At 35.9% G+C, this 13,456-nt stretch overlaps 1 protein-coding gene across 1 annotated transcript in view; it reads right to left on the bottom strand.

The window, feature by feature from the left end:
* LOC150107437 (protein argonaute-2-like) overlaps positions 1-13,456 on the bottom strand; it is a 218,859-nt gene that overhangs the window by 14,378 nt on the left and 191,025 nt on the right. The gene's annotated exons all lie outside the window — the stretch shown is intronic.

Genomic DNA, 13,456 nt, shown 5'->3' with positions numbered 1-13,456 from the left:
CCCAGGGAGAGGTTCTTTCACTTTAGTGAAATAATGTATTCAATGTTAGGAAATGCTTTCTAGTTAATAAGTTGCTTCATAATTCTGCTATAGTTTTATGCATTATATTTCAGTCAATGTATTTTGATTCACTGTTTAAACAGTAAATAAAACAAAATAATTAGTTTACTACAAATTATAACAAATAACATATTTCAGAATAAGTTTTCTTATATTCTCAGGATAAAAGAAATAAACAAAGTTTAAATAACAGAAGAATAGCATATGCAATGGCAATTTGGGATTTAGCCGACCAAATTGTATTCTTATTGGCTTAAACCACAATATTAAATGATGGTACAACATGATAGAATTTCATGCTGGATGGGGTGTCGCCCAGTTAAACAAGGCCCTCGTTGTTTTTGCCAGGGAACCAGGGCGAACAGTGAAAAGTCAGCTACTGGAACAAATCCTAAAACACACCCCAACTCAATATCACCAGAATTCAAGATCGGTACTATCAACATAAGAAGCCTGAATGGCAAAGAAATGGAGCTAGCTGAAGAATTAGATAAGTACCAGATCGACATAATAGGGGTGACTGAAACAAAAAGGACCAAAACTGGTGAAATCTTTCTGAGCAATAAATACAAAATTTTATATTCAGGCAATGACAATCAAGGAAAAGAAGGAGTAGCCATAGTATTCAACACTAAATATGAGGCTAATCTTCTTGAATGGCAGGCAATTTCAAGTAGAGTGATGTGGGCAAATATCAGAATGGAGAACTGGACAATGAGACTTATTTGTGCCTATGGTCCACAGAGGGTTCGCCTAAGGTAGAAGTGGAGGAATTTTTTGAGGCTTTAGAAAAAGCAACTGACACAATGAAAAAGGAAAAGTTGGTCCTTGTTGGGGATCTAAATAGCAGAGTAGGAAATAATTGTCAGACATACAAAAATAGTTTGAGAAAATTTGGAGAAAAGAGCAAAGCTAATAATAATGACAAATACTTGTTGGATTTCTGCTCAGGACATGGACTGGTTATTACTAACACCATGTTCCAACATAAAAATGTGCACAAATTCACATGGAGAGAAGAGGCTAGGAATAAGAAAAGTCTCATTGACTATGTTATTGTTGATAGTGATGTTTTCTCTCTGGTGCAGGACACTAGAGTGTACAGAGGATTTGAAATTGGAAGTAATCACCATTTAGTCATGAGCAGGATAATATTGAATTTCAACTGAAAAGAAGAACAAGTAAGAAAGTTTTAAAGCAAATAAAAGTTGAGCAGCTTTCAGATGTGAACTGTAGACTAAAATATACAAATATTATTCAAGAAAAAATGAGAGTTTACGAACAGGAATCAAACCTTGGAGATTCAGTGGCAAACTCTGAAGAAAACATTGATTGATTCTGCCAGAGGCATGTGGTGAGGTTGTCTGCAAGGATAGAAAAATCAGAACTCCCTGGTGGAAAGTTAAAGAGACAGTGAAGGAAAAGAAGAAAGCATATCAAAAGTTCCTGGCAAATAAGTCAGCTTGTGCTCTTAGAGAATACAGAGACAAATGTAAGAAAGCTAAACACTGTGTAAAACTAGCTAAACAAAAGTCATGGGAAGACTTCGGTAAGAACATAATGTCCAAGGGTCACGTGCTAGCCACCCAGTTTAGCATAGCGCCAAGGCAAAGGCCTACATGGAAGGCAAATTGAGTTTGCGTTCCCTGAAAAGAGTGCTCCTCGACAAGAAGAGTTATGACGAAACAGCTTAAGGGCACAAGGGAAAGTGCCTTGTGAAGATCTCTGCAGCAAAAAAGAGGGCGCAACAGAGATAGAATAAAGGAGGATTCGCGTGAGCTTCAAGCTCTCTCAAGTTTTGTTCCTGTTCTTGCTTGGACCTGAGGTTGCTGACCAATAGAAGAAAGTGCTACGATGTTGGACAGTGAGCTTTTCCCCTTGAATGCTTGATGGGTACGGGACGGGCAGTACGCGAGATGTCGGCGTCCACTGTTTCGGGCCGTCGATAGAAGTCCTACCGGAATGAGCTAGCGGACAGTTATTTCCCAAAGGCAGGAACACTGACCTTAGTGACCCGCAAAAGATCGAGACGAACGCTATCATCGCTAAGTGCAGAGTCTTATCCAACAAAAGAAGACAGACCAGGCTGATATGGTAATCAGGCACAGTGATGGTAACGTACAGAATTTTCTTACTTATTTTCCAATAGTAATGGAAGGAAGGGCGAATCAGTTTCTAGTGGAAAGGAGATTATGGACAGATACTTAGGGAACTTTGAATGACTAATATGCATAGTAATTCACTGAACTGGTTGTCTGAAAACTTATACAGTCACACCACGACTTACGCTACCCCGACTTATGCGAATCCGGAGTTACGCAGTTTCTTATATGTACGTATTCCCATCCCACTTTACGCCTCACCACTAGTCATATCTTTCTGCTGCTGGCTGCATTCACCAGTGTCGCACATGCTGTGAACAAGCACCAACGTGTTTTGTGCGGTCTCCATTCATACACGATTTTTATAGTTGACAAGCCTTGCGATCATTTAATGTTATGTTCCTGATAAAAATTTTATCACATAAAAAATAATAATGTTATCCAAAAGAAGCAAGTCAGATTCTTCTACAGCTAGCAAGAAAAGAAAAACATTGACTTTGGAAGCAAAACTCAACATCATTAAGGATTTTGAAGGTGGAATGAAAATTTGTGAGCTACCAAAGAAGTTCGATCTACAGGAATCCATAGTAAGAACAATCATGAAAGAAAGGTTTACAGATTTTGGAGGACATAGATTCTAATGAGGAATGAACTGTAGCCACAAGGCAAGGAATAAAAAAATCATTGGCTTGCTATGAAGAAATTTTGCATGACAAGAAAAAGACATTATGCCATCAGACGAATCTATTAGATTTTATGAAACCACCATCGACATCAAAATAACTTTCTTTTTTTTATGTACGAAAAACTACAATTATGATTATATTTTTTTAAAAAAATATAGGTGTTTTTGTAAACCTTTGGTCCCAATTGTATGTTTGTATATATAAATTACATGCAAAATTATACCCCGAGTTACGCAAATTTGACTTACGCACTTTTTGTTGGTCCCATCTACTGCGTAACTTCGGGGCATGACTGTACTCATGTGTGTGACCAAATTAATGTATGGAGCTAGAAATGTGGATAAAATCTGATTTGAATTTTTGTATTGTGAATGTTATGTGTATTATTGATTAACTTAGAGGATAGAGTTGTTGATTATTTATTAGTGTTCATTTGTATTCGCCAGTTTGATTTAGTGTTTAATTGATTAAATTCTTGTGTGTATGTGAATCTAATTGTAAGTACTCTAAGATCTTAATAAACATGTTTTGTTTTGTAAACCTGAGTGTTGTCTGAGCATGAGACCAACTTACCACTCATAAAATCTGAACCTATGCGTAAGGAATAAGAAAGGGGAATTTAGAACATTAGAGTCACGACTGCAAGCTAAGAATTCTACAGATGCTGTAGAACCTTAGTAAGATAAAATACGCATTAAAATTCTGGGAAGGTCTCTCTGAACAAGGATTCTTCTGTCCTAGGACTCTGACTGTCGCAGCTTTAAAATAAATTTGCAGTGTCTGAAAAGGAGACTGCTCCAGAAAGAAGGTCTAGAGAATTTACTCTCAGTTGGTGGCTAATTTTCACTTTCATAGGGAAATTACAAAAGGGTGATTCGAAGTTTAAGGTTAGAAAATTCTGGAAGGGATAGATCACAGTATAGGGAAGGCTTTAACATTTTTAGAGAAAACAACGGTGTAACAAAGTGATGACAGCACAGTGATAAAAAAAACTGACCAGGCATGCAATCAGGAATACATATCCATGCTTGAAGTAGAAAAAGCCATCAAAAGTCTGAAATCTGGAAAGGAAGCTTTAGTAGATGATATTAGACCAGAAATGCTAAAGTATAGAGGTATAAAAGTTTTACAGTGGCTGCACTGCATAGTTCAGAGAGCCTGGACAAAAGGACGAATTCCAGATGATTGGAGTAGAGCTCTAATAGTACCCATATATAAAAAGGGAAATAAAACTGTGAAAATTTTACAGAGGTATTTCTCTACTGAGTGTTCCTGGTAAGATTTATGCCAGTATACTTGAGAAACTGGTTGAGAAGGATTGTGGTGAGGAACAATCTGGATTCAGGCAAACAGAGGCTGTCAGGATCAGATATCCACTTTATGACGAATAGTTGAAAAGTCATGGGAATATTGTTTAAGTTTTGTAGATCTGGAAAAAGCATATGACAAGGTGCCAAGAGAGAAGCTATTCAATACGCTACAGTTATATGGTGTCAGTGGATCATTATATCAAGCAATACTTAGTCTTTATTTGAGTTGTAAGTCAGCAGTTAGAATTGAAAGAAGTACAGGAAGCTGGTTTAATGTTAAATCTGGTGTCAGACAAAGATGTACATTATCACCTCTGTTATTCATTATGTATATGGATTACATTATGAAGGAAAGTAGTACTAAACCTGATATCAAAATTGGAGATGTTAATGTCAGCTCCATGCTTTATGTGGATGATGTATACTTCTAAATAAATCTGCTACAAGTCTGCAAGATTCCCTGACTAAATTGAATAACTGTTGTAATAGACATGGTATGAAGGTCACCAATAAAAAACAAAGATAATGGAAAATAGGCAGAATCATTGAAAATGTCAACTGTGTTGTGAACGGAGAACCTGTGGAACAAGTAAAACATTTCAGCTTCTTAGGCACGATTTTTACCGAAGATGGTAAATTAAATATGGAAACAGACAACAGAATCAACAAAGCTGGTATGATAGGAAGTCAACTGAATAAATTTATATGGAATAAGAAAGAAATTAGTCAAAACACTAAATTAGCTGTATACAAGACAGTGTTCAAACCAATTTTAACTTATGGATCTGAGAACTGGGTCAGAAGTAAAACACTTGACCAAAGACTAGAGACCGCAGATATGAGAGTCCAGAGAAAGATTATATGCATGAACAGATGGCATCAATGGCAGTATCGTATTAAAAACGAGGATATTAGGAAAGAACTTGACATTGTCAGCATCCAGGAATGCGTTAGCAGAGCTAATCTCAGGTGGTATGGCCACTTAAACAGAATGGGCGAGGAAAGATTAGACAAACAAGTGTTCTCTGCCAGGTTAGCAGGGAAAAGACCCAGAGGAAGACCAAGTTATAGGTGGATTGATAAGGTAAAAAGTGCCTTAGAAGACAGATATATAAATATAAGATCTGACAATGTTGTAGCTTTGACAGCTAACAGATTGATTTGGCAGAAAATTGTAGGTAGGAAGTTAGTAATGATGTAAATTTTTCATGTAGTACTATACATATCCTGTACACCCCTTGAGGGTAAATGTCGGGAATTTGATGATGATGATGATGATGATGATAGCATATGCAAACAGAAAGAGCAATGCTACATATGCATATCAAGAAACTTCTTTAAAGAGATAGCAAAAAGAAACCTATTAAAAAAAAATTTTTTTTTCCACTTTATAATTTTCCATACTTTCAGAATGATAAACTTATCATTCTTTCAAGTGGGGCAACATAAGTACTCTCTGAACATATTCATGTTTATAACTACTACTACTACTATTTTTTCTCAAAAGGATTCTATGCTAGTTTCAAAGCCAAATATAACTTTAGTTATGAGAAATATCCTTTTTTCTAGGTCGGCCGACTCATCTCAATCAAGGAAGCCTGTTAGTTAAAAACGAGAAATTGGCAATCCATTGACTGATAGTGATAGTAGAAACTTTTTTTTTTCAGAATCCAAATTTGCAACACATTCAGAAATACTTGCAATATAAGTCAATTGAATCCTTTCAAGTGGAAGAGTGACATGGGCTGGAATGTATTTATCTAAGATTTTTTTTTTAAAAAAATGTTGGGTTATAACCATTTTGATGGACAGAATTTTTTGTTAATAAAATTTATTTTCTAACACTGCATTTGTAAGGAAGCTATGAGCTCTAATTAACAATTTTGATCACTCTGTACTTTTATGATGGGTAATAAACAAAGTTGCTGTCTTTACACAAATAGCCTGTGCTGGTAGGCTTATAAACAGCACAGTAGGAAACTAATCCCATACATATTGAAATGTTTTGGAAAAATTTGCAGAAAAAAAAATTTTTTTTTTTATTTGCAACATGCAATAATGGAAGCACCTACCTGCTGGACTTTTGTTCAGGATATAATTTAGTTGTTATTGACATCATGTTCAAACATATAAATTTGTGTGTGTGTGTGTGTGTGTGTGTGGTGGTTGGGGGACACAGAAAAAAAAAAGTTACCAATTATGTTATTGCTAGTACTCATATGGTTCAGAATATCAGAGAAAACAGGGAATTTCAAATGAGAGGTAATCAGCATTTAGTTTTGAGTAGAATAAAGATGAGTCTTTTCTTAACCAGCTCTGTCTCTCCTAAAATAAATCAGTGACAATAGCTGCTCTTGATAACCTTGTCCATGTTTCTCTTCCTACAGAATCTTCCAATCTCAGCCTCATATCCTATGGTACTACAATGGTGCCAATAGCAAAGACCTTTGGGATTTTTATGCCTCTTTGGCATGTTCAGATGATTGCTTCTGTTCTTCTGATCCAAACATTTGCTCCTATCTGATAACTGAAATTATTCTTGTTGCTAAAATGAGTCTTCACTCTGCTGAAAACCCACTGCACTTAGCCAAAACCTTGGTTTTCTAACAAATGTGCCAAAGCAGTCCAAGCTAAAAATGCCAGCTTCTTGTTCAAATGGCAATCAAGCCTTCTGGTCTCTTGCCAAAATTTACTGTTCCACTATGTTTCCACCTCTCTTTCCAATCATGATGGTACAATGGTAATGTCTCCTAAAGATAAGGCAGATATCTTGGCATCACTGTTCTCCTCCAACTTAAACTCTTATTTAGATGACCAAAACAAATCACCTACTATCCCACAAACCACTGACAGTACACCTCCTCTGATGTTTTGTCAAAAGCATATCAGAAAAATAATCAGTATCTTGATACTAATAATCCCTGGCACAGATAGCATCTCTCCATTCATTCTAAGAGCTTGTGCTCCAGAACTAACACCCATACTGTATTGCCTTCACAAGCTGTAATACTCATCTGGCATCTATACAACAGCATGAAGCAAGCTTTTATCCAGTTTATTCCTGAAAAAGGGGATATAAGTCAGTTATCAAACTATTTTTTTTCACTGTCAATTAATTCATCAATCTAACCCATTAGTGAAAGCCTTATAAAGGGGAAAAAACCTCTTCCTCGGGTTCCTGCAGTTCAGTTCCATCAATATAGCACACAGCATGTAATCCTTTCTTCCTAAAGTGCATCACCTTATACTTGGTCACATTAAACTGCCAGACACTTACCTCTGCGCATGCTGCTAGTCTCTTTAAGTCATCTTGCAGGATCCATATATCACCTTCATTTACTGCTCTTCCCAGTTTTGCATCATCAGCAAACAACTTAATATTTCCTGCCAAAGTCATTTCCTATAGCATGTACATATTAAACAACTGAGGACCAAGTACTGATTTCTGTGGTACACCACTGGTCACCTGCCTTCTTCTGGACTCAACTCTTACAAAGATCACTCTGATATCTGTCCACCAGCCACCTCTAAGCCAAATCATCAGATTCATACCCATCCCCATTTGTTTCAATTTATGCAACAGAGGGTTCTATGCAGAATCCTGTCAAATGACTTCGCAAATTCTAACAGTATCACTGAGCAGCCATTTCCCTTAATTAAGTCACTTCACTCTGATAAAAGGACTCCAACCTCTTACATATTAAGTATTTTGAGTAAAAAAAAGTAAGCAGATTACTAAGACAAGACATACCCTTCACAAAACCATGTTGTCCCTTATAAAGTAAGATATTCCAATCCACTCAGTCCTGAATTCCATCTTTCACCAATTTCTCTAATACCCTAACCACCTCTCTCTCTGAGATGCTGATTGGCCAATAATTTGCAACTTCTGTCTTGGAGCTTCATTCATCAGCAACTCCCAGTACTGAAGCTTAAATTAAACAGCTTGGTCAGAGGAGCTGATAATTCCGTTGCACATTCTCGTAATAAACTGACCAATTATTCCATTCCATCCCATGGCTGTGTTCATAATGAGGTTCTGCAACATTTTAAGCACCACCATTTCATGAACCTCTATTCTCCTATTAGTCAATGTCACATCTGGCACAGCAATATCACCAAGATGGTGCTTATTTTACTATCTTCACTAAGTAGCTGAAATGTTTTACTTGTTCCACAGGTTCTCCGTTCACAACACAGTTGACATTTTCAATGATTCTGCCTATTTTCCATTATCTTTGTTTTTTATTGCTAACCTTCATACCATGTCTATTACAACAGCTATTCAATTTAGTCAGGGAATCTTGTAGACTTGTAGCAGATTTATTTAGAAGTATAACATCGTCCACATAAAGCAAAGAGCTGACATTAACATCTCCAATTTTAATATCATGTTTAATACCACTTTCTTTCATAATGTCATCCATATAGATAATGAATAACAGAGGGATTAATGTATATCCTTGTCTCACACCAGATTTAATGTTAAACCATCTTTTTGTACTTCCTTCAATTCTAACTGCTGACTCACAACTCAAATAAAGACTAACTATTGCTTGATATAATGATCCACTGACACCATATAACCATAGCGTATTGAATAGCTTCTCTCTTGGCACCTTGTCATATGCCTTTTCCAGATCGACAAAACTTAAATATAGATCTTTGTTATATTCCCATGCTTTCTCAACTATTTGTCATACAGTGAAGATCTGATCCTGACAGCCTCTATTTGGCCTGAATCCAGCTTGTTCTTCACAAGCTTTTCTTCCACAATTCTTCTCAACCGTTTCTCAAGTATGCTTGCATAAATCTTGTCGGGAACACTCAGTAGGGAAATACCTCTGTAATTCTCACATTCAGTTTTATTTCCCTTTTTTTATATATGGGTACTATGAGAGCTTTTCTCCAATCATCGGGAATTCGTCCTTCTGAACTATGCAGTGCAGCCACTGTAAGACTTTTATACCACCATACTTCAGCATTTCTGATCAAATATCATCTACTCCTGCTGCCTTTCCACATTTCAAGCCTCTGATGGCATTTTCTACTTCAAGTATGGATATGTATTCCGGACTGTATGCCTGTTGAGTGTTTTTTTACCACTGTGCTATTATTGATTGCTTCATTTAGCAATTTTTCGAAGTAATTACTCCATACTTCAAGGATATCTTTTTCTCCTGTTTTCATGTCACCTTTATCATCTCTAACTCCTTTTACAGCACTCTTTCCTCCATTTCTAAGCTTCTTCAATAACCTCCAGAATATCTTTCCACCTTGATTTTTATTTTCCATGTTCTTGCCAAAGTCCTCCCATGACTTTTGTTCAGCTAGTTTTACGCAGTGTTTCACTTTCTTGCATTTGTCTCTGTATTCTCTAAGAGCACAAGCTGACTTATTTGCCAGGAACTTTGGATATGCTTTCTTCTTTTCCTTCGCTGCCTCTTTAACTTCCTATGTCCACCATGGAGTTCTAATTTTTCTATCCTTGCAGACAACTTCACCACATGCCTCTCTAGCTGAATCAATCAGGGTTTTCTTCAAGGCTTGCCACTGAATCTCCAAGGTTCTCAAACTGTTTCATTTTTTCTTCAATAATCTTTGTGTATTTTAGTCTACAGTTCACATCTGAGAGATGCTCAACTTTTATTCGCTTTAAAACTTTCTTACATGTTATTCTTTTCAATATGAAATTCAATTTTATTCTGTTCAAGACTAAATAGTGATCACTTCCAATTTCAAATCCTCTGTACACTCTGGTGTCCTGCACCATTGAAAAAACATCACTATCAACAATAACATAGTCAATGAGACTTTTTTTATTCCTTGCCTCTTCTCTCCATGTGAATTTGTGCACATTTTTATGTTGGAACATGGTGTTAGTAATAACCAATCCATGTCTTAGCAGAAATCCAACAGATATTTGCCATTATTATTAGCTTTGCTCTTTTCTTCAAATTTTCCCAAAATATTTTTGTATGTCTGACAATCATTTCCTTCTCTGTTATTTAGATCCCCAACAAGGACCAACTTTTCCTTTTTCGTTGTGTCAGTTGCTTTTTCTAAAGCCTCAAAAAATTCCTCCACTTCTACCTTAGTAGAATCTTCTGTGGGACCATAGACACAAATATGTATCATTGTCCAGTTTCCATATTCTGATATTTGTCCACATCAATCTACTTGAGAGTACCTACCATTCAATCTCAAGAAGAATAGCTTGGTATTTTGTGTTGAATACTATGGCTACTCCATCTTTTCCTTGACTATTGTCTGAATATAACATTTTGTATTTATTGCTCAGAAAGATCTCACCAGTTTTCGTCTTTTCTGTTTCAGTCACCCTATTATGTCGATCTGGTACTTATCTAATTCCTCAGCTAGCTCCATTTCTTTGCCATTTATGCTTCTTATGTTGATAGTACCGATCTTTAACTCTGGTGATGCTGAGTTGGAGTGTGTTTTAGGATTTGTTCCAGTAGCTGACTTTTCGCTGTTTGGCCTGGTTTCCTGGCAAAAACAACAGGGGGGGGGGGGGTGCTTGTTTAACTGGGCGATGCCCCAGCAGGCATGAAATTTTGTCACATTGTACCATCATTTTGTATTTTGGTTTAACCAATAAGAATACAATTTGGTCGGCTAAATCCCAAATTGCCAGCCCATCCTCATTCGTTCAGCATCCAGGTAGATACGCAACTGGGTGCACCACGAGAAGGTGAGGATTGGACATTAGATCAGAAGCCCTGGTCGGTTCTCCGCATTCCTTTAAAAGCTATGCGGAGGTCTTCTCTCAGTTATACAGGTTTGACCCTTAAGCACCCCAACTTTGAACCTGTAATCCATTTATTTAGTTCAATTCTACAACAAGGATGAAGTAATATATACGTATCCTGTATAGGTTTTGGATCATTATAGATGCTGAAAAAACAAATAGTAATACTGCGGTGAATGCCAGAGGAGAATAAATCCCTATCATAGTTGTTTCGATTTCAGTTTGCAGAATTAAATTGATGTCTTGTCTCATGCAACGATGAAATACAAAAAAGCTTTGGATTTCTTAGGTTTCACTGTTACACAAGACATTAGCAATGCCATGTAAGTTATAACAGTGCTGGAACTTCATCATGGCAATCTATCCCATTCTCTAAAATCAGATAATCATGTATCCATTATTTTCAAGTGGGGGAGGTAACCACCATGAGATATAATCAGACACAGTTACAACTATTCTGAATCACATCCGCTGAGCAACAGTTCCACAGTTCCAAATGGCAATCTTTTCACTCTGCAGGCTTCATATACATCATGCACATATTTGGCCTGAGAATACACAACTGACAGGTCACACTAAGACTAACACATTAAAAGAAAAATGAGATTCCTGCATTTAAGAATTATTTTTTTTTAGTTAAAAAAAAAATATTGCAACATCCAATCACCAATAATATTTAAGCAAGATTTTTATAATTTTTCAAAATGCTTGCAAAAAACAAGATACGATTAATGACTAAATAGTAATGTAACACACCATTCCCTAAAACAAATAATAGTACAAACCATCAGTGATTTGTGATTTACAGCAGTACTGTTCTACTCTGTTGACCTTGTTGGCTGAGTGGTTAGGGGATACACTCTCCAATCAACAGGCTGCGGGTTTAAATTTTGCTGTGGGCATGTATGTTTGTGATTGTATTTAGTTGGAAGATGAATTTCATTACCTGCTGTGAAACTACTGCCCCACTTATTGAAGGCCTGAAGTGGCTTGAAAAAGTTCCATGTCTGGTCTCTAGAGTAGGGTTTCTGGACTATGTAAAAAATTCTAAAATTTACCATACGGTAAAAATGATATAGCAACAATATACACCCCCTACCATACTCCTTTTTAGAAAAAGGAGTGAGATAAAGATGTATGTTGTTGCTATATCTTTTTATAATGAATATGTTATGAGAATGGCTGGATTAATCACCATACTACCAGCCTTGACATGTTTACATGTCAATAAATACATGGATATAAAACACAAGTTTATTTTTAATATTTCATCCATATGGTCATGTGAATGGTTAATTTGGTAGTAAATTTACCGAGGAATGGTGTTAAAATCTCCTTCAGCAGTCAACCTTAGTGCTAAACATCCTTTAGCACCAAAGTTGACTGTATCATAATGCTGAAACGAAAATCTGATTATTTACATTTTACTAAATTTTCTTACATAGCTCAATTAGTCTTACATAAAATGGATCAATATTAGCATAAAAGCTAATATTGATCCATTCTCCGGTTTCTAAGAGTGACATTACACATGATACATAAAAAAAGCAACTTAAAATTAACTAGTTTGGGTTGATGAGACTGCCAGTCACATTATGCTTCTCTAGAACCTTTCCCAGTGTGATAATTGCAGTAGATATTTTTTAAAATTGTCTTCCTATTTTTTCCCCACTACACTGTGCATAGCTTATACTTAATTTGCATCATTGGTGATGATTATATAATCCCCTTAGTGGCTGTTCTGAATTACAGCCAAAGCAACTAAGGCTATGAGCGAGGTCAATATACTATGTTTATAAATTGTGTGTGTTCTGATTTGCAGGCTGAAACATTGCTATGTCCATATGAGAATGGCCAACTCACCTTCAGATGAAATATCCCATGTAAAGTTTTGTGCATTGAAAATATCTTTCAATGCTTAAAGGCATTGTCTGATTTTGTGATTTTGGAATCAAAATCACAAATTAAAGCTCAAATATGAAAACAGGAAGACAGAGAAAATATATGATGCATTTTTAACAGTGAGCCAATAAAACAAGAAGCATATTTTAGCTATCTAGATGCAATTTAGTAGGAAAGAAAAATTATAGAGGTGCTAATGATGAGGGGGAAAAAAAGAGACAGAGCAAGTGAGATCTGCCTTAGTATGTAATACTTTGTATAAAGTATTACATACTTTATACAAAGCAATGCTGAAATTTAGACACTTACTTTAAACTTTGACTTCCTCCACCCAAATCTTGTCTGCAAAGAAAATAATTAAGTGTAAAAACATCCTCAAATAAACTGAACAGAGGGCAGATCTATTGAAAACTTAAATAATGGGGCAATCTGAAATAAAATTTGCATAAAACAAAGCTAACTTGTTCGTATTAATTATCTGTATGCATGCACTTCTGAGGATAGATGAAATAAAAGAATAAGATAATGACATTATTACTGTTAAGTAATCTTGCAATGTGATATCCTAAGAGAAACTCTACATGCATTCTAATTACTAAGAATTCATTACAAATAAATTTAATTATA

The sequence above is a fragment of the Typopeltis vanoorti genome, chromosome 4, assembly GCF_054136105.1.
Source record: "Typopeltis vanoorti isolate ZY-2024b chromosome 4, IOZ_Tvanoo_1.0, whole genome shotgun sequence".
Classification (NCBI taxonomy): domain Eukaryota; kingdom Metazoa; phylum Arthropoda; class Arachnida; order Uropygi; family Thelyphonidae; genus Typopeltis; species Typopeltis vanoorti.
This window is presented reverse-complemented; position numbering and strand designations above follow the sequence as displayed.